Source organism: Onychomys torridus, chromosome 4, assembly GCF_903995425.1.
Source record: "Onychomys torridus chromosome 4, mOncTor1.1, whole genome shotgun sequence".
NCBI lineage: Eukaryota > Metazoa > Chordata > Mammalia > Rodentia > Cricetidae > Onychomys > Onychomys torridus.
The window spans coordinates 135,221,785-135,246,297 of record NC_050446.1 but is presented as its reverse complement, the minus strand read 5'-3'; the positions used below and the strand labels follow the sequence as shown (position 1 = coordinate 135,246,297).

The 24,513-nt window shown below is 47.9% G+C and overlaps 1 protein-coding gene across 2 annotated transcripts in view; it reads right to left on the bottom strand.

Moving 5' to 3' along the window:
- Cdh4 (cadherin 4) overlaps positions 1–24,513 on the bottom strand; it is a 470,314-nt gene that overhangs the window by 283,984 nt on the left and 161,817 nt on the right. The window lies entirely within an intron of this gene.

The window sequence follows — 24,513 nt, the reverse complement described above, 5'->3', positions numbered from 1 at the left end:
TGATATTGTGTCTTGTTTTGCATCAGAGAGATGAGCACTGGCCTCATGCAGCGTATATACAGAGCTCCATGGAGTGTTGGCTCAGGGTCTGATTCCTGGCCATAGAGGAAACAAGGACATTCCCAGGCCCCTCCTGTAAGGTGACAGTGAGTCTGCAGGCTTCTCTGTTTTGCTGTGTCTGAGAGCATGGTGGCTGCTTAGGTGAGGTCAGTGGGCCCTCCACAGTAAGGTTCTAGAGCACTGTGTTTGGGGAAAATGACTCTACAGGGGTGGGGCTGGAGTCCGGCCAATCAGGGGATGGGGGACTCTGCAGGGAAGCTAGAGGCACCTGGAACCATGTTAACTGGGGACAGTGGAAGGCAAGCCAAACTGGCCTACTGTGAGCAAGGGTGTGGGTGGGCCAGGGCATTTGCTCATGAGAAGAAAAGGTGTATGTGAGCCTGTTACCCTCATTGGTCCTTGTTGGTGACAGGCTGTCTTCTTGGTTAAGGGAATAGCCAGGCAGGGCCCCCACTGGGTGACCCATTGCTAGGTTTCTCAAACCTTTTCTACAAACCCACTACTCCTTCACACTTGAGAAATTCTTACACGACCTTGGGCATGTAGGGTCCTGAAGCAGGTGCACAAACCAAACATTCACCGACAGTAAATCAAAGGCATTTATTTGCAAACAATTCTTTGGCATACATAGATAGAATTGTACCATCTATTAAAGGTGAAGGTACATTTACATACGAATGAGATGTAAGTGCTTGTTTATTTTTACACAAAGAATTAAATCTTGGCTGAATGTTTGATATAGCAGGACACAGAGCGTCTTCCACGCTTTTCAGAGTTGATCGATATTTTGATTGTATAATCGTCAATGCTGAAAACACTGCACAAACTATGTGTAGGGCCATCTCAGAAATTATTAGTCATTCTATTCTTATCCCAAGCCAAACTCATTTAACATTTTTAAAAGAAACTCAAGTCGACAACTTAAATGTCATTTAAAAAAAATTAAACATTTGAACACAGAACGATCCAAAGATAGACTAACTTAATACCTCTGTGCTGAGGAGTGATGGGAAAATATTACAGGTGTTTGTTTTCTGTAATTAAACCATTCTGTGTCTATGAAGCAGAAAACTCTGCTCAGTACAGACAGTGCAGTTCTTAACACAGTAGTCTGAGCTGGCGTGCTTCAGGCAGCAATCAGTCCTCAGTGACGTGTGGTGTAATGGCATGCACATCAGGAAGTGCTCCAGTTGTGTGTCCAGCACCAGAGCTACAGTCAATGCCACGTGGGGGAGCACTACAGGATACATCCGGGACACATTGGATTTTGAATTAAACTGTGGTCTGTACACTCAGGAAATCTTCACATTCAGTTATGTGTCTCCCATGTGGGGCTGAAACTCATAGTGTAAGAACTGTGGGGTGCACGGTATGGAACTTATAGAGTCCAGGCCTGAGGATTCCATAATGTGTACTTGCAGTTTCTGTCCAGAGACCTTCAATTTAAAACCATCTGGATGGCACATGGACACCACCTCCTAATGGAAAATCCTCAAGGCTCACATGGAAATGGAGGAAGCTCCTATTCCCCTTCTGTGGGGATGGGTCTGTCTGTCTGTCTGTTACAATTTACAACAAAGGAATTTATTCTGGGCAGTCCTCACCTCCCACGTATTCCGGAATCATATGTGTGTCTAGATAGCTGTGCTTACTTAGGATCTGATTGACAACCACCATGGACCACCACTGGGGCCAACCACAAGTGACTCCAAAGCAGGCACTAAAATAGTATAAAAAGTAAGTAGTAGATAGCAGATGGTAATTGTGGGCAGGGGCCAGAGAGCAGTGGGAAGTGGACAGTGGGTGAACAATGGGAATCACACAACTGTGGTAGACCACAGGCACTAGGCAGTGAACAGTGGGCTGTGAGTCATGGGCAAAAGGTGGTGGGTAGCAGACCATGTATGGTGATGGGTGGACAGTGACAATGGACAGTGGGTGGTGATGGTGGACAGTGACAATGGACAGTGGGTGGTGATGGTGGACAGTGACAATGGACAGTGGGTGGACAGTGACAATGGACAGTGGGTGGACAGTGACAATGGACAGTGGGTGGTGATGATGGTGGACAGTGACAATGGACAGTGGGTGGTAGTGGTGGACAGTGACAATGGACAGTGGGTGGTGGACTGGGTGGTGGACAGTGACAATGGACAGTGGGTGGTGGTGGTGGACAGTGGTGGTGGACTGTGGATGGTGGACAGTGGGTGGTGGACTGTGGGTGGTGGACTGGTGGTGGACTGTGGGTGGTGGACAGTGGGTATTGGACTGGGTGGTGGACTGTGGATGGTAGACTGTGGGTGGTGGACTGTGGGTGGTGGACTGTGGGTGGTGGACTGTGGATGGTGGACTGTGGGCTCAAGGTAGTGAACAGTGAGTGATGGGCAAAGATCAATGGGTGGGGAACAGATGGTGGACATGCAGCACTGGGCTGTGACTAGTGAACAGCAAGTGGTGGGCAGCCAGCAGTAGGAAGAACAGTCAGGGTTTGCACAGTGCCACACAGATGGATTTAAAGCTTTTCTACCATTTGTGTAAGTGAACCTACTTCATAGGAATCAGACACTCCAGTTTCTCCTGGAGGCTCAACACAGTTACAGTGCTCTGTGCAGGGTGCTTTGGGGAAGCCTGGGGAGAAAAGTGTCTAGCTTTCAGGAGAAGGGCCCAACCATACCCTGTCCCAAGCCTAAGATGAAAATCCATGTGATGGGGAGGGAGGATTTGTCCTGCGCTTCTAGGGATATCCTTGGCCTCCTGGCATTCTGTAGCTGCTGGCCATGTGCCTCGAATCACCACCATGGAAGAGCCCCTTTGAGACCATTTACACCCCCTGACCAAAGCCTAGGGCTGCTCCCAAGAATACTCACGGCACAATTCCACCTGTATTTCCTGGGGGCAGAATTAATCTCTGGCTCTCAATTCCACTCTACCGTGGAGAGCTACATCTATATATTACCTGCCAACCTCAGAGTCAGGTAATATTGGACTTTAGAGAAGATTTGGTCGTTCAATCAATGCCCATGGCCCTTCACGGCCCAGTGACAAGACCAAGGTCAGCTGGCAGCTGTGGTGCTGAGGCCTGGCCAGTCACAAGGATTACAGCCACATGAGGACATAAACTACAGTAGCCAGAGTTTTCAAAGTTGTTTTTAAGAGGAAAAAAAAATCTTGTAGTTTTAGAGACGAGATTTGTTTAAAGGTCTCTCTCTCTCTCTCTCTCTCTCTCTCTCTCTCTCTCTCTCTCTCACACACACACACACACACACACACACACACACACACACGGTCTAAGGTTTACACAAGAAAAGCCACAGCAGGACCCCCCAGGACACAGGGTCGACCCTAGCTCTATCCTCAGTAGCTGAACCACTCTGTTCACTTTGGTTTCCACGCTTCAATTCCTCCCTGTAAAATGGTGGACACTGAGCACATGGCCTGCAGCAGAATAAGGAGGCCCAGTATTATGGGGAATCTTGATTGTCAAATCGATGGGATTTAGAATCTTTATGGAAACAAATCTCTGGGTGTTCCTGTGAGGGTGAACCTGGATTTAGCCAGCACCACTCTCTAGGCTGGGGTTCTGGACCAACCAAATAGGAGAAGATGAGCTGAGCACCAGCGTTCATCTATCTCTGCTTCCTGACTTTGCAATACAACCAGCTGCTCCCTGACTGTGGATACATGTGACCAGCTGCTTCCTGACTGTGGATGCATGTGACCAGCTGCTTCCTGACTGTGGATGCATGTGACCAGCTGCTTCCTGACTGTGGATGCATGTGACCAGCTGCTTCCTGACTGTGGATGCATGTGACCAGCTGCTTCCTGACTGTGGATGCATGTGACCAGCTGCTTCCTGACTGTGGATGCATGTGACCAGCTGCTTCCTGACTGTGGATGCATGTGACCAGCTGCTTCCTGACTGTGGATGCATGTGACCAGCTGCTTCCTGACTGTGGATGCATGTGACCAGCTGCTTCCTGACTGTGGATGCATGCGACCAGCTGCTTCCTGACTGTGGATGCATGCCATGCGACCAGCTGTAGCAGGCTCATGTCCTGAGGGACTGTACTTTAAAACAGTAAGCCAAAGCAGTTCTTTCCTTCCTGAAATTGCTCTGTCAAGTTTTTGATACAATAATGAGAAGAGTAACTAATATGCACAGACAGCTCTGAGGTAGAACCCCACCCTCTGCTGATGCTGAATGTGCCTGGGTGTGAGGAAGGAAGTTAGCACCACATCTTCTGCCCTTGGCCCTTCAACCTGGCTACCCTAATGCCCTGTACACTGTAAGGGCCTGTGCCCTGAAACTTCTCTCAGATAATCATACTGTAAGACTTGGGTATGGAGGGGAGGGGGGCAGGACTCAGGAGTTCCAACCTTAGCCATTGCTGTACAGTTGTCCCTAGGGAAATGATAGTACCACAAGGGTGATACCATCAGGTGGGTGGTAGATAATGAGTGGTGGACAGTGGGAGATAGGCAGTGGTTGGTAGACAATGAGCACTAGGCAGCTGGCAGTAGGAACTGGTCAATAGGCACAGGGTGGGATGGTAGATAATGGGATGGGCAACAGATGGTAACTGTGGGTAATGGACAGTGGGTGGTGGACAGTGGGTGGTAGAAAATGGGTGGTGGACAGTGGGTGGTGGACAGTGGGTGGTGGACAGCAGGTGGTGGACAGAGAATGGTGGACAATGGGTTGTGGACAGTGGGTGGTGGACAGTGGGTGGTGGACAGAGGGTGGTGGACAGTGGGTGGTGGACAGAGGGTGGTGGACAGTGGGTTGTGGACAGTGGGTTGTGGACAGAGGGTGGAGGACAGTGGGTTGTGGACAGAGGGTGGTGGATAGAAGGTGGTGGACAGAGGGTGGCAGACAGTGGGTGGTGGACGGTGGGTGGTAGACAGGGTAGTTGACAGTGGGCACCAGGTAGTGAGCAAGAAGCACTGAGATTGCTGTGCAGACCATGTAGCTTCTGTAGCAGCCTTTCTAACCGGCAGATATGTATTCCTAAAATATAGAAAAGGAAAACAGTGTTCTGACCCTACAATAAAACCTAGATTCTGATGATGGAACTTTCAGTTTACCAAAACAAAACTACCTCCGTCCATCTACATACCCAGTCCCCAGACATGCAGAGAAGTCTCCTTGCAGGAATTGACATTCCATATATTCACAGCTGTGAGCTTCAGGCTGCTTCTGTGGGGTGCAAGCTCTTGTCACCTTCTGAAGGCTTACCCCCACAGGTCACAGGTTAGTGCTAAGTAGCTATAGCTGAGCTGAGCCTCCGAATCGTCTGCTCTCATCTGCTTAGATAATGGTCGGAAGCTGCCACTAAAACATTTCTAAGTGATTGCTTGTGGATCACCCCCTCCACCACCCGTTCATCTCTCTGGCGACCCACTTTTGGTCTTTTGTGCAGTGGCAGTTGGAGAATTGGGTCGTGATATGCACAGGGCTTTGGCAAAAAATGTTTTAATAGACTCGCCATTTAGCATCCCATCCTCCAGGCTTCAGACAAAATGAAGCTTATTACAGATTGGAAATGGGCAACTTAGAGGCGGGCAGGGTCAGTACAGATGGCCAGGTCTCAGTGTTACTGGATGTCTTCTCCGTTAGTACTCTTGGGGGTCTCATCTCCAGGCTCACGGGCATAAGCAACTGTGTGAATACACAGGTATACCCCAATTACTGCTGTGTGATTTGGGCGGCCTGTGGTGTCATCAAGCATGCAGGTGTTGATGAGCCCCTCAGTAGGTAGCTGGTGACCAGCTTTCTGGTGGCAGGAAGGGGCCTGGTCCTTCCTTAGGACTCTGCTCACCATTTAGAACCTACTACCCTGCCTGTGTTCTTGGATGCTCAGTAGCTCACCCAGAATTTCTGTGAAGGAGAGAGTAGGGCAAAGGTGGAAGATGAGAGGTGTGGCTCTCTGCTACGAGCCAGCTCAGGGCCACACAGCACCATCTGCAGAGAGCGGGAAGGACCCTCAAGTGGTTCACTGTGAACCTGCAACCAGAGACGGGGTTGCCTAGGGTCTCAGAGAACCCAGCTTTACACTCCTGGGCACATACTTAAAGGAGCCTGAGTACCCCTCAGAGGCCATGTTTACTCTTGCACTAGCCCTGGTACCCAGGAAATGAAAACCACTTAGATGTCCATCAACATATAAATGAGGGAAGAAAGAGTAGTGCATACACAATGGGATGGTGTTCAGCCATAAGAAAGGATGATATCATGACCTTTGCAGGAAAATTGTTGGAACTGAAAATCACTGTTAAGTGAAGAATTTCAGACTAAAAAAGATGAACAGTGAGGACTTTCTCTCATATGAGGAGCTTATATATGTATATATACATATATATTAATTATAACGTACTTAATATACTGTAATAGATATAATATATTCTTGGAGATGACATTCCCTCAGATACCAGTGGCTGCTATACAGACATCTGTCTGGGTGACCAGGCATGTTTTATTGTCATTAGGAGGTTGTCTATGCCCCTCAATGACAGAGAAGATGGTGTGCACCCCTGGAGCCCATATTGCTTCTGTTGGTACACAGTCACAGCTGTGTGGACTGCTAAGATAATGCATGGCAGCTTTCCCCAGTCATGGAATAACAGAGTTTTCAAATGAGTGTGTTCAGATGTTTTAAGATGGGGCTTCTATTTTAGAGGCATTTTAGATCTGTAGAGAGGCTGTGGAGATGGCAGCGATGCTATAAGGACAGTGGATTGTGTGGACTGAGAGGCCCGCACACCCTGTCAAGTCCTCTGCTGTCCATACATCCTCTTAGTGTCCATGGCTGTCACAACAAATACTCAGATATCATTGTGCCGTGGCTTGCAGCAGTCCATGTGTGGTACCCTCTGCTTAGCCTTCCCCTGAGGTCCCTTATCTGTTTGGGACCATATCCAGAACCTTGTACCTCCTTCAGCTCCTCCCCTCTATGAAAGTTTCTCAGATTCTCCTTGTTTTTGGTGACGTTTGGGATTTGCTGAAAGTTGTCAGGAGTTTTGTAGAGCACACCACTTATTTTTAAGTGTGCCACCATTTGGTTTTTTAATACATAAGCTGGTCTCTGAGTCAAGAGAGGCTGCCTGTGCAGCGGGTGTTCCTTAAACCGCCTTAGGCTGCAGGAAGCCAGCACCTGGGAAGACTATGACTGCCCCGGCTCCCTTCTCTATGCAATTCAAATCTCATGTGGATTCCAGGAAGAGCTAAAAGTGACTGTATCCAACGGCAAGATATATGCTGAAGGAGGGAAGTGAACCCTGAGCCCTCCAAAGACACCATCATCATCAGGCTGGCTCTGTCCTCCTCTTAATTACTGGTGCTACCTACAGCTATCCAGGCTTTGGAAATATTACAGTTAGAGGAGATGTATCTATTTGTAAGTGTCTCTCTGCGTATTTATTTTTAGTTGTTGCACTTAATTCAAGAAATACATTCCACCCTCCAAACAGGCACAATATGTTGCACAGTATGTAACTTAGGAAGGAATACCCTGAATTCTCACTGTGACCCCATTTCCCTAGCACTGCATGGATTCCTAGGGAAAGCACCCAGGGCCCTGTGAGTGGGGCCTCCCATCTGGGCAGCTGGGCCTTGCTAGCTTGAGATTTCTAGAGTTACCAGTCACTACTCTTGTCTAAGCAGCTTCAGCCTTCCCCAACCCCAGCAGAAGCAGTTGGGACTGACAGAAAGCCCTCCCATGGGGACCCAGGGCACCTTCTTGAGTCATTGAAGTCACAGCACCAGGTGGACTTACACTAGCTGCCGATCCTCTGTGTATCACTTCCCCCCTTGCAAGGGGGCATCTCCATTTCCATCACTGAGAGTAAAGCTCAGAGCCTAGTGTGTGCCACACACATAGTCACTGACTGAGTTCTTCGACTTACTGAGTTAGTCGAATGGAGGCTTCGTCTCTTTGCAAGGGTGGAAGAAAAATAATAATAAGATTCATTATAACACATTCAAAGGCTCCTTCTCTCAAATTCCTTTACTAGACAAACCCAGAAAGCCAGCTGCAACTGGAACCAGATCACCAGTGGAGAGACACGTGGATGGAGGACTGTGCGAAACTGTTCTGTTGAAACATTTATCTTGCATTCACTGTGTCCCGCATTTGAGGCTAAGCTATTACTGTAATTGGATTTTAATAAGGCCAGAGAATTGTCTAGAGCTTTGCTTACTGCCTGCGCCCACGTGAGGACAAGAGGCACCACCCTCTCTGATCCTGCAAGTTTCCTCACTCAGGCCTCGTGGAGAGCATCATTTCTGTTACCATGCATCTTCTCTGCTCCACACACCAGTGTTCTACACAGTCAGGAACAGCAACCATAAAGCCACTTGCTATTTGCTGTTATTCATATTAGTAATTCATATGGGGGACAAATGATTCTGAAGTCTGTACAGTGGGAGATTACTTTATGATATTTTAATTGCAGCTTGTAATTTGGGCTCCACGTTTTGAGGCTGTCTCTGGACTTCTAATCAGCCAGGCAGATTTCTGTGCCTCTGGAAATCCCTCTCAGCCTCTCCAAAGAGCTTCCCATTCTTAGTAAGGAAGAGGGAGCAAAGAACAGGAGCTCCATGTGGATCTTGGCTTGCCACTGTGTGGTAGCTCAACCCATTTCCCCCAAAGCCAGGTGTGAGGACTGGGTTTCCCTGAAATACAGACCTTGAGTTAGGAGTGTCTAGCTCTTTCTTCCCATGTCTTTTTTCTCACCAAGATGCGCTGAGCACCTTTGTTTGCCCAGGTCTCTAGAGGGAATCGAAATAGCCCAGCTGTGGCTTGCTGGCTTTTGACACAGATCTTCATACAGGGAATATATTCTTTGGTCCACATGGACAACAACAAGACCCATACCCTGTGCTCTGTGTTTGTTTCCCTAATTAGGGGCATGGGAAGCCAGGACTGGGGCATGGCTTCAGGGTTACCTGCTCCCTTGACTATACACAGGGTTTCCACTGGCCAAGTCCTGCCCCTATCTCAGGAGATAACCAGCAGAGGCTGCTTCCATCTTTTTCATCTACAAGTCATTCCCAACCCAATATCATATTTTTTGAGACAGGCTCTTATGTGGCCCCAGCTGGCCTTAGTTCCATATGTAGCTGCAGATGACCTCTGACTTCTGATCCTCCTGCTTCCATCTCCCAAATGCTGAGATGATAGGCAAGAACCACAGTGTCCGGCAGTGCCGCAATGGAGCTCAGAGCTCCTTGCAAGCTGGACAAGCATCCTACCATCTGAGTTCCATCCCCACCAACCACCATCCAGAGTCCAACCAATCATCATGGCTTCCCACAGCGCCTTCTTTACTCTTCTCTGAACACAGCTGTCCATGGCCCCAGCCTTCCAGGAGACTCACCCCACCACCTTCACACACAGACCTGCCTTTTAGTATATGAATGAAAAGCAGCCATGAATTGAAAATTAATTTTCACAAGAGAAACAGCTCCAAGCCTACATCATAAGCAAAATGTTAAGCAGTGAGACAGTGAGCGTGTGAGAGAAGAGTACTGTCCCTGACCTGGGCCTTGCCAGGGCTTTTGTCCCCTACCTGGGCCTCACCAGGCCTCCCTTGATGTTTGGTATTATGCTACATTAAGTCAGGTACTTCTGAACCAAGCCCTTGGGGAAGAGAAGGCAGTGTGATTCGAACACAGAGAGGGCTGGGATCAGTGTTTTCCGACTGCCTTTGTTGAGATCAAGGGGATGTCAACACCCAGAGACTCTGGGGAGGACCCAGAGTAATTAATTGTGTCTCTGGTTCCAATTAGGACATTAGTTAGATTTATGTATGACAAGTACACACAGCTGCCACATTGGCCCTATGCCTGGCCACTGATGACACCAGGGATCTGAGGAGGGGTCAGAGTCTGGGGTCCTTTGTACCATGTGGCCTGTGACCAGCCTTATTCTGGTTTGGGTAAAGCTCAGCAAAGGGCTGTGGTACTGGCTGTAGGGCTAGGATGGATTTGGGATATTGCTGAGCTCTCTGGGCCTCCGTTCATACCTGAAACAGTGAGATCCACATGTAGCTCACAGGGTGTGGATTATGTGAGCTGGTGGGGAGACAGGTTTTTGTCACTGTCCGTGTCCTTAAGTCAAGTCTGTCTCTATTCATAGATGCTACTCAGTGCTGCCAGCATCATGTAATAGGGGGCTTCCCAGCTCCACCCTGTCAACATCTAGATGAGGTTGTTTTAGGGGACAAGCCCACTTCCAAAGGGCATCAAACACTAGCAAGCCACCTTAGAATGGTGACCATCAGATATTTACAGATACTTCTCAGTGCCCCCCAGCTGATTAACTACTAGCTCCAAATTAAAGCAAGACCCAAATGTCACCACAAATAGCCCACCAGTGGTCATCAAATACAGATGGGGTCTATGGATTTCCCTGGCATCAACTCAGGGGTCAAACCATCCCTGGAGACATTGGGGAATAAATAATATAACACAAGGCATGGAGCCTGCATTCCTAATAAGCTCTTTGAGAGAGGAATCTATAGTACTAGGTCAGCCTGAGGTGACAGATGGATGGTGTTTCAGAGAGAACTTCAGATGCCGGCCCAGGATAGGCTCTGTTCAATGATCTTGCCTTGGTCATGAACCCTGAGACCCTGGCATGCATGCCCTCCAGGTCACCTGGTGATAACAAAGCCCAAGACCCCAGGATGGAGGTACCATGATCTGATGCAAGGACACGGGACAGGCTGTAGGGTAGCAGTAGGGTGTCGAGGGTAGCCTTCACCCTCAGAGCTCAAGCAGACAACAAGTAACTCTAGGATGCACCCCTGGGGGCTCTTGGCCAACTTGCTCATATTGGATTTCTCTAGCTAAGGGAGTTACAGACAGTTCAAACAGCCAAACACATGCTTATTATGAGTACAGTGCCAGCGCATGACTGAACTAAAAGACAGCTTGGCTTGAATGGCCCAGATTCCTGCTAAGGTGGAAAGAAAATGGACAGCAAGCATGAAGTGGCTCCTCACCTTTAGACTTCCTGAGGCCTCATTCCAAGCTTTCACCCAAGATCATAAATACCACGTCTGACACATGACCCGTGTTCTTTCATAAGACTTAGGCAAATCTGGGGCAAGTGAGGACCCTCCCCAGCCCAGGACATATTCCCCAGCTTTTGTTAAGCTGAGCTGTTTTACCAGAAGAAACCCAAGGCGCTCACTGGATTAGCTTTTGTGACCAATCCCTTTGTCTGAGCTAGTGGGAACAGCTCCCATGTTTGGGGTAAGGTCTGCCCACTGGGGAGTCTAGTACCACATACTAGCCAGTGCTTTCCTGGTGCCCCTCCCTCTACCTGGCCCTGAGTGGACACCTCATCCTGCCTCTACTGCATCATCTCCTTTCTCCACAGGACATCATACACATCTGCACCCTCCTTCCTAATGCCAGCTGTCACCCCAGGACCCTGAAGGCCCATTCCAGGTCATGTAACATGATAAATGGGCCTTACGTTCTAGTTTTTCAGTGTTTCTATCTTCAGGGTGCTCCAGAGTATCCCCAGACTCCCCAGCCACGGAGGGAACCATTAGGACCAAGACATCTTTCAGTGAACTTGATGGTCCCAGTAAGCCAAGTTACAATATCGTGATTGTGTTATGAAATAGATGGAACAGGCAACCACAAGGGACCCTCCCTCTGTTTTCTCCAGAAATGTTGAGAGTGTGGTTCATTAAGGTAGCGTCTTTAGGTTGGAAGATATAATCTAGAATATTCGTATGGATTGAATTATTTTTAATATGACTAAATTCTGTCAGGAACAGCACCACCACCATCCCCAAAACAAGGAAAGAAAGTAATGATAATATATTTTGAGGTGTCCAAAGCTATTTTAACTGCACCTAACTGTGACCACTATGAAGCTTTTACCATATGGTAGTCACCTATAGTGCTTGGGAAGGCCATCTGGCCCTCAGGTTGTGGGACACATATGCTTCTCATCAACCCTTCTGGCTACACGTGTCTCTCATGGCATAAGGTGGGTACAGCAGAGCTAGCATCATGATTGGTACAAGGTAGATACAGCGGAGCTAGCATTATGACCGTGGGTCACCAGAAGGCTTTTTTTTTTTTCTTTCAGATAACATCATCATATTATCCCTAAGCCATGCCTCACAAGGGTTATAGTTATGGTTTTCACATACGACCAGCTATTAAAGGGGGACACTTCTCACCCACACAAGTGGCATCTCACAGTCTTCTTTCCAGGAGACAGTGAAACTCCTCAAGTGTTTGCAACATTTCTTTAACCATGAACACCGCTCAAGCCATTGCGGCAAATGGAAGACCCATGGCAGCCTGCTCAGCAGTGTCAGGACACTAGCTTGTGGGCATAGAAACATACACTGGAGAATGCGAGAGTGTCAACACAGAGGTGTCCATGTCATCCCCGAGGACAGAACCCAGCTCCATCCCTGGGGCTGCTGAGAGACTAAAAAGTTCCTCACAGGGAGAACAGGTTTTGAAGTTCACATTGAAATTCTATGTTCTGCCTCATTTGGACCATTCTGACTCCATTGGGGTCTTCTAATCAAATGATATGTGAGCTTCCCAAGACAGAAAACCCATGGCAATTCTTTCTTTCTTTCTTTGTGGTTCATTGTTTAGCTATTTCATCTTTACCCTTCATTCATTTGTACTTGTTAGACCGAAATATACCAAGAGATGCCGCCATAGACTTGGAAAATGTGACTCACATCCCTCACACACTGACCAAGGATTATTGGCCTGTAGATGCAATGAGGGTGGGTAGCTCTTACTGTACAAGGGGTCTTCACTCAGACATCTCTGGAGCCAGGAAATGGAAGGAACGTTCTTGCTGATGTGACAGCCAATATAGACACACATATGCCCAGCTTTAGCAGCAAATCACTTACCTAGAAACAAAAGGAAAGTTTCATGAGTTGAGTGCAGAGTTTCTCCCATTGGATTCCTGTCCTAATTACTTCCTGCTGCAGTCCTAAACTTCAGGACCAAAAACAACGTGGGGAGGAAAGGGTTAATTTAGCTTCCAGTTTACAATTGGTCAACAAGAAAAGCCATAGCAGGAACTTGAAAACTTGAAGCAGAAGCTATGGAGGTATGCTGCTGAATGCCTTGCTGCCCTTAACTTGTGTTCAGCCAGCATTCTTAAAAAAAAAGGGGGGGGGGGTTTGGGGATTTAGCTCAGTGGTAGGGCACTTGCCTAGCAAGCATAAGGCCCTGGATTCGATCCTCAGCTCAAAAAAAGGAAAAAAAAAAGAGAAAACACAAAAACAACAACAACAACATAGCAGGATACAAGATCAACTCAAAAAAATCAGTAGCCCTCCTATATACAATAGACAAACAGGCTGAGAAGGAAATCAGAGATACATCACCCTTTACAATAGCCACAAATGATATAAAATACCTTGGGGTTACGCTAACTAAGCATGTGAAGGACCTATATGACAAGAACTTTAAGTCCCTGAAAAAAGAAGATGTCAGAAAATGGAAAGATCTCCCATGCTCATGGATAGGCAGGATTAACATAGTAAAAATGGCGATCTTACCAAAAGCAATCTACAGATTCAACACAATCCCCATCAAATTACCAACACAATTCTTCACAGATCTGGAAAGAATAATACTCAACTTCATATGGAAAAACAAAAAAACCCAGGATAGCCAAAAGAATCCTGTACAATAAAACAACCTCTGGAGGCATCACGATCTCTAACCTCAAGCTCTACTATAGAGCTACCATAATAAAAACAGCTTGGTACTGGCATAAAAACTGACATGTAGACCAATGGAATTGATTTGAAGACCCTGACATAAACCCGCACACCTATGAACATATAATTTTTGACAAAGAAGCCAAAACTGTACAATGGAAAAAAGAAAGCATCTTCAACAAATGGTGCTGACATAACTGGATGTCAATATGTAGAAGGCTGCAAATAGATCCATATCTGTCACCATGCACAAAACTTAAGTCCAAGTGGATCAAAGACCTCAACATAAATCCAATTACTCTGAACCTGATAGAAGAGAAAGTAGGAAGTAGTATTGAACGCATTGGCACCGGAGATCACTTTCTAAATATAACACCAGTAGCACAGACACTGAGAGAAACAATCAATCAATGGTATCTGTTGAAACTGAGAGGCTTTTGTAGAGCAAAGGACACAGTCAACAAGACAAAGCGACAGCCTACAGAATGGGAAAAGGTCTTCACCAACCCCACATCTGACAGAGGGCTGACATCCAGATTATATAAAGAACTCAAGAAACTAGACATCAAAATGCCCAACAGTCCAATTAAGAAATGGGCTATAGGACTAAACAGAGAATTCTCAACAGAGGAAGTTCAAATGGCTGAAAGAATTGCTCAACATCCCTAATTATCCAGGAAATGCAAATCAAAACAACTCTGAGATGCCACCTTACACCTGTCAGAATGGCTAAGATAAAAAACACAGAAGACAGCTTATGCTGGAGAGGATGTGGAGCAAGGGAAACTCTCCTCCACTGCTGGTGGGAAATCAATATGGCGCTTCCTTAGAAAATTGGGAATCCAACTACCCCAAGACCCAGCTGTAGCACTCTTAGGCATATACCCAAGGAATGCTCAATCATACCACAAGGGCATTTGCTCAGCTATGTTCATATCAGCATTGTTTGTAATAGCCAGAACCTGGAAACAACCTAGATGCCCTTCAACTGAAGAATGGATAAATAAAATATGGTACATATACACAATGGAGTACTATTCAGCAGAGAAAAACAATGACATCATGAGGTTTGCAGGCAAATGGATGGATCTAGAAAAAAATCATCCTGAGTGAGGTAACCCAGACTCAGAAGGACAAACATGGTATGTACTCACTCATAGTAGGATACTAGATGTAAAACAAAGATGAATAGACTGCTACACAACTCCAGGGAGGCTACCTAGAAAACGAGATCCTAGGAAAGACACAGGGATCACCCAATGACAGAGAAATGGATGAGATCTACATGAACAACCTGGACGACAGTGGGAGTAATGAAGGGCAAGGTTTGAGGGAAAGAAAGCTTAGGGGAGCAGGAGATCCCAGCTGGATCAAGAACAGAAAGGGAGAACAAGGAATAACAGACCATGATAAATGATGACCACATGAGAACAGGAAGAGGCAGAGTGCTGGAGAAGTCCCCAGAAATCCACAATGATACATCCTCTGTAGACTGCTGGCAATGGTTGAGAGAAAGCCTGATCTGACCTAGTCTGGTGATCAGATGGCCAAATACCCTAAGGGTCGTGCTGGAACTCTCATCTAGTAACTGATGGAAGTGGATGCAGAGATCCTCGGCCAGGCCCCAGGTAGAGCTCCAGGTGTCCAATTGTCCAGAAAGAGGAGGGACTGTAAGAGTGTGAATTGTTGAGACCAAGATTGGAGAGGCACAGGGACAAATAGCCAAATGAATGGAAGCACATGAATTATGAACCAAAGGCTGTAGAGCTCCCAGCTGGATCAGGGCCCTCTGGATAAGTGAGACAACTGAATAGCTTGAACTGTTTGGGAGGCACCCAGGCTGTGGGACCCGGACCTGTCCTTAGTGCATGAGCTGGCTGTTTGGAACCTTGGGCTTACACAGGGACCCTTTGCTCAGCCTGGAAGGAGGGGACAGACCCTGCCTGTACTGAATCCACCAGGTTGAAATGAATCCCCAGGGGAGTCTTGACCCTGGAGGAGATGGGAATGGAGGAGAGGGACTGGGGGGAAGGTGGGGGTAGGGGCGGGTGGGGGCAGGACAGAGGAACCCATGGCTGATGTGTAAAATTAAAACACAAATATAATAATAATAATAAAACAAAACAACAACAAAAACAAAAAAAAAAACCCTCTCATCTATTTAATTTACATCCTGGCTGCAACCTCCTTCCTAGCCTCTATTTCTTCCTTTTCCACCCCCTAATCACTTCCTCTTTCATTTCCATCCAGGAAGGGTCAGGTCTCCCAGGAGTATCAAAAAACATGGCATATCAAGTTACAATAAGACTAAGCACCTCTCCATGTGTTAAGGCTGGGCAAGGGTACCCAGTATGAGGAGTAGAGTCCTAAAAACCAGTGAAATAGTCAGAGACAGCCCCTGTTCCCACTGTTAGGAGTCCCATAAGAGGACCAAGCTACACAGCTGTAATATATATGCAGAGTGCCTAGGTCAGCCCCATGCAGGCTCCCTGGTTGTCCGTTCCGTCTCTACGAGCCCCTATGACCCCAGATTAGTTGATTCTGTGAGCCTTCCCATGTGTCCTTGACACCTACACTCATTTATCCTCTTCCACGGGATTCTGAACTCTGCCTAATGTTTGGCTGTGGGTCTTTGCATCTGCCTCCATCAGTTGCTGGATGTAGCCTCTCTGATGATAATTGGGCCAAACACCAATCTGGTCATAAGAGACGTCCAGTTCAGGCTACGTATCCACTATGCTAGGAGTCTAAGTGGGGTCATTCAGCCAGCATTCTTATACAAACCAGGACCACCTGCCCTGGGATGCCCCCAACAAGTGGGCTGGGCCCCCCAAGTCAACTAGTCATCAAGAAGATGCCCCGAAGACTGGTTCACTGGCCAATCTGACTCAGGAAATTCTTTAATTGAGGTTCCCTCTTTTCAGTTGACTCTACGTTTGTGTCAAGTTGACATCTGACACTATGACGGCCCTAATGAGTGAGGTCTGACCCTTGCTGTAATGACTAGTATTCTGACACTTCGTTGTTTCGTTATATTTTGTTTTGTTTTTGAGACAGGAACTTACTATGTAGCCTTAGCTGACTTGGAACTCACTATGCAGTCCAGGCTGTCCTTGAACTCATAGAGGCTTGCCTGTCTCTGCCTCTCAAGGGCTGGGATTAAAGGTGTGCCACCATGTCCAGGCTGACACCATTTTTAATTTCTACACTGTGTCACTGTAGATCAGACCACACTTTACTGCATCCTGGACCAGGGAGAGACAAGTTCTTAAAGATTTTGGGACTCAGAAAGAGTGAAAGAGCCAAGACAAAGGCTCCATCTCTTGTGACTTCAGCCAGGTCTCCTCAGCCTCATCGGCCATCTACCAGGACTTTTAATGGCAAACACTAGCCAGGAGAATGCCAAAGACCTGCAACATTCCCTAAGTAGCTCCAGTTCCTTTCCTCTTACTTCCCCAGGGCCTTTCTTTCATCACCGTTAAACTGCTCTTCTGCACAGTGACCAGCATAACAATAGCCAATCTAAACTGTCTCCTCCTACATCCCGCAGGGTCCAGCCACACTAAGACTGTAAGGATGAGACTGTGACTGAGGATGAAGAAGATAGCTGTGGAGGATGATGCTACTTGTAGTCCAGCTGCACCACAGCACAGAGCAGAAGTCAACAGAGCCTGGTGAGGGCTTTGAAAGACATGATTCCAAAAGGCCCATGGAAATACCTACCTATAAAGAAGGATTCCTCCCACATCATTAGCATTGTTCCTAATGGACATAGTGAACACACAGTACTCAGGAGACATGATGCCCTCATGCCACAAAGATAGATGGTCCAGAACTATCAAGAATGTTCTCCCCTTATTCCCTGCCAGGTGAGCTCATGTGGCTGCCACAGTCTGTGCATTTCCTGATATTCCTCCAGCAGTTTCCCACTTGAGGCTCACTCTGGATTCTATATCTTGAGGCTAAGGCAGAAGCCTTTGGAACTAGATCATGGGAGAGATCTGGGAAAGTCTGAAGATGCAGCTTAGAGAAAGCTCGAGGAAGCTCAGAATTACAGGCTCCCGATAGAAATGTGGACAATAACGATTGGTATGGTTTTGGGTGGAATGAAGGCAATCAGGAATCAGTGACATTCTGGCAAATGACTTGTCAGCATTTTGTCTAAGTCCTGACAGTTTAAGTGAGGCTGGGTTTTGAACAAAAGTTTAACTTGGCAGATAAAATTTCAAGACAGTGAGCATTCAGAGTGTGGCATGGTTCCTGCTAGCTTCTTTTGGCTAAGCATATAGTGAGATTGACTAGCAAAGGACAGAACTAAAAGACCTGAGAGAAAAGATGAGGTTCAGATTAGCCAGAAAGGAAGCAATTTAATGTTAGACAAAGGGGGAGCAGTTGCTAGCGAGAGTACTACAGTTAAGAAGAAATCAAGCCCGTTGCACATGGACTGTAGGAAGGACACCTAGAGGAACTGTCAAAACTGGTCCAACCTCACCCCTTACAGCCTTGATGCTGCTCTGGGTCACCTTATACAGCTCTCAGGGACACCCCGGGCTCAGCCACTGATGACAGTTTTGCCAGTCTGGGGATGTCAGAGTTATACGGTCATGGAGGGGTCTACCCAGGTTTCAGAGGAGGCCTGGGGGATTAGGAAATGTGTGGCAGAGAAAGACCTTCTGAAGACTCTGAGGGGGCCACCTGTGAAGCTGTGAAAGTGGAGACTTTAGGACTCAGTTGGGAGGAAAGCCACAGGCCAAGAGTGGAGTGAGTGTAGGAGAGAGGGCATATGAGCTGCAAGAGTGTAGGGCTAGGGCTATGCAAGTCTGTTGGAGCTTGCATCCTGATACCAGTGTCCTGGGTGTGGGATGTGGGGATACAAGGTAGTAATTGCTCTGTGGGCATTGGTACTGTTTCCTTATTCCCAACTATTCTGCCTTAGATGTGTGTTTTATAGTCTCACAGTTTGCTTTGGGTCTCAGAAGAGACTTTCAATTTGGAGTTGTGAACACTAGTAGAACTCTTAAGTCTTTGGAGACTTTGGGAAGATGGACTTAAGTGCATTTTGTTTTATGAGATAACCATGAACCTGTTGGGGCCAGGAATGGAATATTATAATTTGAATGAAATGCTCCCCATGGGTTTATACGTTCAACTTGGTGGCCAGGTGATAGTGGTATTTGAGGAGGCTCACGAAACTTGAAGGGGTGGGGCCTGCCTAGAGGAAGCAAGTCATAGGATCAGGTATTAGAAGATGTACTCCTCTCTCTCCTACCTGGCTACCATGGGGTGAGCAGCATGGGCCACATGATCCTGCCTCTGTGATGTGCTACCTCCTAGGGGTCCAGAAATGTGAGCCAAGCAACTGTGTATTGGAGAACCAAACAAGTGAACAAAAGATATCTTGCTCTTATATTTCTGCCAGGTATTTGGTCACAAATCCCCACCCCAACCAATAAAGACAGCTCTTTTCCTTTCCAGGCTGCGGCAGGAAGACTACAGACTCTTCTTTATATCCCACCTCAATAAACACAGAGAGAGGGAGGGAGGGAGGGAGGGAGGAAAGGAGGGAGGGAGGGAGGGAGAGAAACAGAGAGGGGAGCTCAGACTAGGCGGATGCCAGTGAGATGGGACCTTAAGTTTACATTTCTCTCCAGTGCCATGATGTAGAATTTTAATGAGTGAGTCCTGTGGGCTCTGCTCCCAGTCACGTATTTCAGTTCAGCCTGCAATCCCAGATGCGAACGTGAGTAATGACTTTATAATCTGTAATTACTGTGTCCGAGTCCTCCTCGGTGTGCGCCCCTTCTTTATTACTACCATACACCCCATTAAAAATTTAATTTCCATTTCCGAACACTGCCTGTAATACTTCCATTACCTGACAAGCACAACAGTGATGTAAACAGATTACTGCCACATGCACCCATGCTGAAGCCGAGGGGTCCCCCAGCAAGCCCAGCTATCACCTCCTTCCCGAGGATACCCCACAGTTCCTGATTAGACAGAGAAGTGACCGCTCGCACATTGCTGGCTATTGTCTTAGCAACAAGTGCTATCAAAGGTTAACAATAATGATCCTGATGGCTCAGTCAAGGACTTGGTGACACAAAGCTGTGCCTATCACCTTTCTGAGTGTGCTAGGTGAGGCCTCACTGACCCTCGGCCATCCTCAGGATGGAAAGCTCTCACTTACAATCTGGCAGGAGCACCAAGGTTTGGGGAAGCTTAGCCAAGGTCACTTGAAGGAGCTCAGCCTGGGCCTGGATAAGGTCAGAGTAGGTCCCTGTCTGGGTTTACATCACTGTACCTAAAGCCTTGCTTAAAGCTCCTAGGAGAGGTGGCATGTTCACTGGAGGCCTGTCTCAGAGTCCTGACTGCCCTGAACTGTGGGTATTCCTGTGAGGACCTGTGTGATGGGTTTGTCATGTGTCTGCAGGATAAGGTCCCAGGTTGGTCTTGGGGACAAGGCTTCAAGTATCTGCATACAACTGGTCACCCACGAACAATGCTTTATGACCCAACACACCATGTACCCTCTGAAAAGCATGAAGGAAGTATGGGAGGCTAGCTCCCACTTTTTCTCAGGGTACTCTTGAGGCGAGAGGGATAAGAAATATTTAGATAGAAAGATAGTGTGGAGAAGACAGACAGAAACACAGGATAGCTTCGGGAGGACCTGGATCAATATCTACCAGCCCCCTCTGTCTCTTCAAAAAGGTTTTTTATAGGAACGCCAAGGGGCTGGGCAAAAGACCTCCCCTTAGCACAGACAAGTCCAGACCCTTCCACATATTTGGTGACCATGCACATGGTCAATCCATCCCCTAACACAGCCCTGCTGGGTAAAGCAAGCTCAGATCTCACTAGGAAACCTCTGTGGGCCCCCACAAGGAAGGTAACTTGTCTGAAGAGGAACACATTAGCCACATTTCCAATGTTCTTGTGTGCTGGGGAGGCTTCCCTCATGGCCAGAGCAGAAGCATTTTTTAGGTGGGGAAATGGAGTGGGGAAAGGACCTGGAAAAGAGAGAGGTGCATGCCCAGAGCCCATGACCAGCCATGCTCATGAGATCCTTGGTGTGAGCAGCTGTAAGCCCATGCATAGATGTGCCCATTATGGATCACAGAATCCCTCATGAATGACAGAATTCAGTTGTGAAGGCATGGGTACCTGAGCTACAGTCATTTACATGGGCCCTAGATGCCTGCTACTCCTTCTATGTGGTTGGACCAGCCCATGCTGCCTCTCCAGTCATGCTAATCTGAGCAAGCTGAGGTACCTTCTGTCCTAGAGCTTGCTAAGTGAGCTCCATAAAAACTCACAGAATTGGCCACTCTGCCCTCTCTAACTACTCAAGACACCTGGGCAATGTTTATTCACTCTTGGAGGGAACTCTTTCAGAGACCCCAGGTACTTAACCACAGGCTGCCACCGACTTCCTTATAGTAATGGAGATGAGTAATAGACACTGTTAGAATCCATACCACAGTAGCATGCACCTGTAATTCCAGCACACTAGACTTCTTAATTAATGCTTGGTGTCTTTTGTGAGTCTCTCTCTAGAGTATACGAGCTGTGTACTTGGTCCTGTTTCCTAATCACAGCTCTACTTCTAGAACCTGCCACATACCTGTCATGTGACTCTGAGTTTGAATGAGCAGGTGAGTGGATATCCCCTCCCCTGCCTTGAAAGCAAAATGATCTATGTTAGGTTTGAGGCGGCCATATGGTTATTTTCTAGAACAGTAGGTGTGATTGTGCCTGGGCTCCCTTCCCATGTGGATCCCATACTTTCATCTCTGTCCCTGCTGCTTCCCACATTCATGGAAGCACTTTCAGGCTTTCTACCAACCTCAGTTTCCCCAGTGAGAACAGATCTTGGTTCCCCACAGGTGGCAGATGTCCATCAAACAAGAAATGATGGATGGACATCAGCTTCATACTGGTGTGTGTGTGTGTGTGTGTGTGTGTGTGTGTGTGTTCACAAGTGCATGGGCACACACAATTACATGCATATAGATGAACATGAGCTCAAACTTAGGCGCTGTTCCCCAGGTGTCATGTGTTGGCTATTTATGCCAACTTGAATGGCAAGGGATGGCTTTTCCTGCTGTAGGTAGAGATGCCTTGTAAGCCCCACACCTAGAGGCTTCTGGCTGCCAGCTTCCTAGACTACTCTGGCAAATAGGCCTGACCCCTTGAAGCACATGAACAGGCCTTGGCTGAGGGGCTCCACTGGTTAGCTCCTATCCCTAGGAACTCCAGTGGTCAGGCCCTGTCCCCCAGACTTTCCTAATGGCCCTAACTGCTGTTCCCAGCCCCTTGAGGTGGAAAAGTGACCAGGCCCCACCCTACAGGAAATAATCCTACCAATCCCTAAGCTTGTCCCAAGATCAAGCCACCTCCAAATCCAGGCCACCCTGGAAAGCTCCACCCCCACCAAGAAATCCTATATAAACCCTGTGTTCTGCCCAGTTCTCTGCTGCTTCCTCTTGAACAGAGACAGTCACTCTCCTGGGTTTTCCCTCCCAATAAATCTCTTGCAAGAGGTTTGTTGTGTACTATTCCTTGGCTCCCAAGCATGCCTCCTGAATCTGGAGATGATGTCCTGGGTTCTACTTCCCAGTCTCCCTGCCCCCTCCACCCCTCTCCACTCCCAGTACTTTCCCTTCCCCTCCCCCTGCCTTTCTATCTCCCCTTTCTTTCTTCTCTTCCCCCTCTGCTCCTTGGCTTCCCAGCAGGCTGGTTTTGGGGGATGATGCTGGGGTGAGGATCCAGACCTCCTCCCACTGCACCCCTAGAGAGTGCTTCTTTCCAGAGGGGGAGCTCACTGTAGCCTCCCAAGGAGGGCAATATCCTCAGGAGGCTAAGGGGGAGCCAGACTCCTCAGTGTGTGCCCTGCTCCTCCTCCTGAGAAGTCTGAAATGAAGCCTGGTGAGCCAGGCTCCCAGGTGCGTGCTGTGGTGACAGTGCACTGGCTAAATTGCCAGGACAGAGATGGAGGTGTGGAGAAGATGACTGGCCGCAGTCCATGACACAGAACTAGACTCCGGAAGCTCCCTGGAAGGCATTCGCTAAGAGCTGAGCAGGCTGGGAAGCTGGCCACTCCCAAGCCTGCCCCCTGGGCTCTGGCATGGGGGTCACTTCCAGGCTCGGACTCCTGCAACACGGGCTGGTTTTATTCATCCCCTGAGTTTGCTGAAGTTTTCTGTCAAGTGTTGCTTCATCTTCTTGTCTTTCTGACTCTATAATGAAATCTCCCTCTACCTCTGCTGTGTGCAGATCTCCAAAATCTATACCGCTGAATAGACTTAGAGACTCATACACTGCTATGAAAGGGAGCCATAAATGAACCCTTACAGCTGAAGGTTTGTCATTTAACAAATGTGCTGTCTCCCCATTATCCCGTCACTACTTAACAAACAACTCATAGTACCATGCAGAAGACTCGCTGGCAACCCCTCCCATCCCTCCCCCACTTTCTTTCTTTCAAAAACAGCTATTTCCTTGCAGGTAGTAATTTTGTTTTAAGAAAAGTGATGTTTAGCACTAGGCTTTTTAATAAAATATGCGTGAGAGAATAATTCTTCTAAAACCTTCTGTATCTACAAAAAAATCTATATGTGGGAGAACTTGAATTAATCGCTAATAGATTTTATTACATAGCAGTTAAGAATTTCTCCAAGAGACATCCAGTCAAAGACATCCATTTTGGTTAATCAAGCACAGCTGAGAGACGGGGCTTAGTAAGAATGGCCCAGCCATGCTCTGCCTGCTGTTTGGGCTTATGGGGCAGTAGCTTGCTGATGGAGGTGCTAGTCTGTGGACTGTATCTGCAGGGGAACTGGGCTTAATCAAAATGTCGAGCTCATTGTGAAGTGTTCAACCTACAAGAGGAGGTCTGGATCCTCACCCAGGCATCACCCCCAAACCAGCCTGCTGGGGAGCCAAGGAGCAGAGGAGGAAGAGAAGAAAGGGGAGATGAAAAGGGGGGGTGGTGGAGGGAAAGCACTGGGGTGGGGAGGGAGGAGAGAGGGAAGTGGAACCCAGGGCATCATCTCCAGGTTTAAGGTACACATTGTGGTGTTGGGTTTCCCACCCTTGTTCAGCTCTCTGCATGGGGGGGGGGCAGGGAAGGAGAGGGGCAGGGAAGGAGACATGGGTACCTAGGGTCCTGGAGTAGAGAAGTGAGGAGGGAGAGGAATTGAGGAGCCTGGGTCAGCTGGGTCAGCTTTACCACCATCCTGGTTGCCCAACTTCCAGGATGAAGTGGCCCCACCTTCTGGGGCTACTATGTCCCTGAGAGCCTGTCCCCTGTAGGAAGGTATACAGGACCGCATCTGTTCCTCACCCTGGTGACAGGGATCAAGTCACTGACAGAGATAGCCCTGGAGGTGCTTGCACCAGCTGAAAGGGATTTTCATGGACCAGGAGATCCATGGAGGTGTTACCCACAGGGTGGGGTGGGGTTGCTCCACTAGAAGCAAGATTCAGAGACCCCCAAAGCTGCTCCTGAGCCTTAGCCAGGAAGGGAAGCAGGTCTATCAGGAGGGCAGAGTGTAGTATACATGTGAAGCATAGGGTCCTTTAAGGGAAAGTAAGGTCCAGGGCTGCAGGCTGGGAGCAGCGATGCTCAGCTTCTCCTGGAAGAAGGTAAGATGAAAATCCATTTCCAGGGCCACTTCTGAGCTGACACTTCAGGATGAAATTTGAGTCTTGGGACTAAGA